Raw genomic sequence first — 5000 nt, forward strand, 5'->3', positions numbered from 1 at the left:
AAATGACAGAATAAATAAATTATAAGTTCAGAAGTGGCTGTGGGTATATATCTGTCACTTTCCATTAGGCTTCGTTTTTTAATGAACACACAGCCAAGTTTCTTCAAATTAAAACTCAGTAACTAATCCGTTGTGGATTAATTGATTATATTTTTGTCACAAGTCTAATTTAATTTGGCCGAATCTAGGCAGGTTTCAGAATACATCAAGGACAGAAGCCACGGCACTGAGAGCAGTTATATCTGACTCACACCTTTGGTGTGGTGATCAAGACTAACACACACTTTTGGTGTGGTGATCAGGGCTAACACACACTTTTGGTGTGGTGATCAGGGCTAACACACATCTTTGGTGTGGTGATCAGGGCTAAACAGATTTAACAACGGCTTTGATAGCAGCCATGTTGATGAATTACTGCACTCTTAAAACGAATGAGTTGTCCCTGGACACAGAGATGTGTTAAAAAAACAACGCAAGATGTTTCACATGTACAGTAGAGTACATGGGACACGCATAAATACTGTACATGTATCTGATGCGTATTTGATTAGAATGTGTATTAGAAATCACTGTGTGAAGTACAGTATGTATGAAATATTTGTGAAATACGTTTAAAATACACATGCAAAATGTGTCAACTTTAGATACTTATGAGTCATTTGCCCACTTTGGCCTATCATTTTGAAAGGGTGAGTGTCACAAAAACTGAACTGAGTGAGGACATGTATAGACCCTTTCAACAATAAAAACAAAAACAATGTTTGAACATTCTATTTGGGCCCCAATCTACTTCCTCTGCATTAAGATAACATATGGAATGTTAAAACGGAAGTCTTGTGGGGCCAACTATGATGCTGACAATGGAACTCTCTTGAAAGGGTCCATAATATGGGGGGGGGGGGATCTGAGAAGGAGAGAGAGGGAGAGAGTGGAATCTGAAGCAGTGTCCTCTGGGAACGTCACGTCACACCCAGACACTCCTTCCTCTCCCCAGTCAGAGTAGCTTTGGCCCTGGCTAGCCATTCACACCTTTTTTAGGGGCAGCCGTGGCCTACTGGTTAGCACTTCGGACCTGTAACCGGAGGGTTGCCAGTTCGAACCCGACCAGTAGGCCCGGCTGAAATGCCCTTGAGCAAGGCACCTAACCCCTCACTGCTCCCCGAGTGCCGCTGTTGATGCAGGTAGCCCACTGCGCCGGGATTAGTGTGTGCTTCACCTCACTGTGTGTACACTGTGTGCTGTGTGTGTTTCACTAATTCACGGATTGGGATAAAAGCAGAGACCAAATTTCCCTCACGGGATCAAAAGAGTATATATACTTATACTTATACTTATACTTATACGTGTAATAAGGAGCGGATTTCAAACAGATGTCCAGACATTGCACAGGTGGGAGTTGTTCCCACATCACATGCAGTAAAGCATCTGAACAGTTTAAGGTCGAGTTCGCAGTAAGTGATGTGTGACTAACCTGCTGTCCTGTTGTTTGTTTACCACATGCAGTATAGCATACAAACAAACAGTCGTCACACTGCATATTTCTGGGTTGCTACTGTATGTGCTGCTGCGTAGGTCACATCCGCAGCATTGAGGAAAAGGGTGGAGCATGCGTGACGTACATGAAAGCTGAAGAGAATGCAAAGCACATCTCTCTGCACAGACTTCTCCAGAGAGGGAGAGCTGCAGTGTTTTGGCTGTATGCCCATGCATTCTCCTCATGACCACAGCGTGGCTGTAGATGACAGTGGCTTGCGAATAGTGGTGTGCTGGTCATCCCCGTGGTCTGTGCCCATGGCAGTGTTGGGCAGTGGTGTTCTGCTCGTCCCTGGGGCACGTGCCCTTGGGGCTTTTGGGCAGTGGCGTGCTGGTCGCTCCTAGGACGCATGCCCATCCAGTCCGCCCGTGTCCAGCAGCTGTTGCCTCACCGCTCCTCCTCCCAGGGGCCTTTGTTCCTGTGTGTGCCTTTCTCTTTCCGTCAGGCAGCTATTCATCCTTTCATTCCTTGACTCATGTTTTTTTTTTACCTTTTTCTCTCTATATCGCTAGCTGTGAGTGTGTCTTTTGAGTGTGACGTGGGCAGTTTTGTGTGTGCGTGTGTGTGTGTGTGTCAGTGTTTGTGTGTGTGTGTGTGTATGTAAGTGTGTGTGTGCTCTCTCTGCTCTCGGAGGGTCTTCTCTCATCACATCCACTTTGCCGCAACAATCGCCCTCATTAGCATCGATTTCCAGAAAGAACCGGAAAAAATGCCACTCCACCCAACATCTCTTCTCATCTGTCTGTTCCACTCCACACACTATTTTCTCCTCTCTCTCTCTCTCTCTCTCTCTGACACACACACTCTGTCTCTCTGAGTTCTATGCAATCTCTTATATTCTAACAGTCATTTCTTCCTCCTCAAATACTACAAATACAAACTGTAGAATTCTCCTCTTCCTCTCTTTAACTCTATCCCTTTCTTCCACTCCATCTCTCCTGTTTCCCCCCTCTATCCATCTCTCTGTATTTGTTCTTGTCACGTTTTCCTCTAGCACAAACAAAACAAACAATGCCCTCCCCTCCCTTTGTACAAAAAACTACCTGTCTTTCTTTCTCTTTCTCTCTCTCTCTCTCCCTCTCTCTCTCTTATTTATCTCTCCTCCTCCTTCTCTCTCTACCTTTCTCTCTACATAACATCCTTCTCTGTCTACCTTTGACTTTCTCTCTCTTTCTCTCTCCTCCTTCTCTCTCTACTTTTGTTTCTCTCTCTTTCTCTCCCTCTACATCCTTCTCTCTCTCCCTTTCTTACTCTCCTCCTCTGTTGTTGGTAGCATTAGGGCGCAGCCGTTTTAATTGCGCGCTGTTGTAAAGGTTATCTGGAAGCAGGCAGGGCCTCTCTGAATAATAAATACGAGCAACAGAGGCCACTTTGGGGACAATTAATGTCAGAGCCATGTTTGCCCGTGGCTGGAGGAGACTCGAGGAAACGAGAGAGCGAGCAGGGGGAGGGATGGAGGGAAGGAGAGGAGGAATGGGAGAGAGGAGAAAAAGAATGAGCTTGGGGGATACGAGATCCAAAAGAGAGAGAGAGAGCGTGGGGCTCATAGACATGAGAGAGAAATGGAGAGAATATGTTCCCTCACAGCAGGAAGGATGGAGGAAGAGACAAGGATGCATCTTGTTCAGCCTGGTTGTGCCATGAGACTGTAAATACTACATTTCCCATGATGCCTTGCTGGTTGCAGGCACATTCTTGTGTGCGGAGAGCTGGTGTGAAGCCTGCTGAGCCCTATGACTCATCCACAGCTTGACCACAGCGGCTATGGATCATCTGGAGCTCACGTAGGCCCAATAAACAACAGCAGTAAACAACAAACAACAGGCAACAATGATAAAAAAAACAAGCCAATAAGCAGCAGCAGAGGTTTATGGCCACAATGTGAATATGAACATTGCTGTTAGAATATTACATTTTGTTATAGCGTACATGTTAAAAATAAGCAAAGTGTGTGTGTGTGTGTGTGTGTGTATGTTGTCAAGGGATCTACAAAAACTTATGAAAAAATTAGATCTTACAAAAACGTATGAAACTTTAAGTAGCTGATGTTGCAAAAACAATGTTGATAAATTTCATTTTCCTAAAACACCATGTTTACTGTCACCCTGTACATGTATCTCATGGGCAGTTTGGAGTCATCAGGCTGATCTCAAATGTGTTGGCTGAAGTAAAGTAGGGATTAGAGAGTGTGTGTGTGTGTGTGTGTGTGTGTGTGTGTGACTCCTCTGTCCTTTCTCTTTGTGTCTATCCATGTCTTTATCTCTCTTTATATCTGAGAAAAATATATAGATGGTCTTACAGATGACTTAGCTCTATTATTGTGTTACATGCTCCAAATGTAAAGCACTTTGAGCTGCATTCTGTGTATGAAAGGTGCTATACAAATAAAGCTTATTATTATTATTTGAAAAATAGAAGAAATCCCTTTGCACAGCCAACTTAAACAAGGTGCTGGTGGATTGCAGGTTTTAAAGTTCATATATAAAAAGAGGTGGCCACCGCACACTGTTATATTTTTTAGTGATTTTTATTGAGCAACGTGTTTCGCCAGTTGCTTCATCAGGCTCAATTCAAAACTAAGCAAGTGAGATAAAATAAGGTCCCATCCCAACAGGTGAGGCCACTGATACATCACATGACTCAAGTCATCACATCAATTAGTCACATAGTCCATTGACTCAGGTCATCAATTAGTCAATTAGTAAATCTATCACACAGCTCAACTAGTCATCTCCCCTACTAGAGGCAATCCAGAGATCTTTTTGTATTACTGGTCAAATATTTCACAATCAACATTTCACAATTTCAGTATCACATTTAGTCATCCTGATATTAGAGTCCATTACATTGTTTACAGTATTCAAATGTCCATATTTGTGTACATATCCACAAACACATGAATCCATAAAAGCACAGATGTTCACAGCAAATACATATTCAATAAACAGTTACACTTTTAAGCACCATTTAGACAAGTCATTACAGTTAACCTTTCTATTAAAAATGTTCCCAAAATGTGTTCCATACACAAATATCAGAATTCATATACTGGTTAACTTTCAATTAAAAATGTAGTATATTTTAAAGTGCTTCAGTGCTTGCAAGTACAATTACACCATACAAAATAATAGTAATTCCCCATCTTCATAGCAGAGTACAAGTTACCAATAGACCTTTATGTTCAGCAATTCTTAATTGAGATTCCGTTTTGTTTGACCCATATACATTAAACCACATGGACATTTTAACACATACACTACATGTGTGGACAAGCAATTAATACATTCTTTTATATGGTATTTTTTGCCTGAATGTGGGTGGTAGAATATTTTAGTATCACTAGTATTTGAACAATGGGCACACTTTCCACATCTGTAATTTCCATAAACAGTTTGGGTTTCTCTGTACATAGAACTCACAACCATATCCCTCACGTTTTTGCTTCTTTTAAAACAGAATTGTGGTT

This window comes from Alosa sapidissima, chromosome 13 (assembly GCF_018492685.1).
Source record: "Alosa sapidissima isolate fAloSap1 chromosome 13, fAloSap1.pri, whole genome shotgun sequence".
In the NCBI taxonomy this organism is placed as follows: Eukaryota; Metazoa; Chordata; class Actinopteri; order Clupeiformes; family Clupeidae; genus Alosa; species Alosa sapidissima.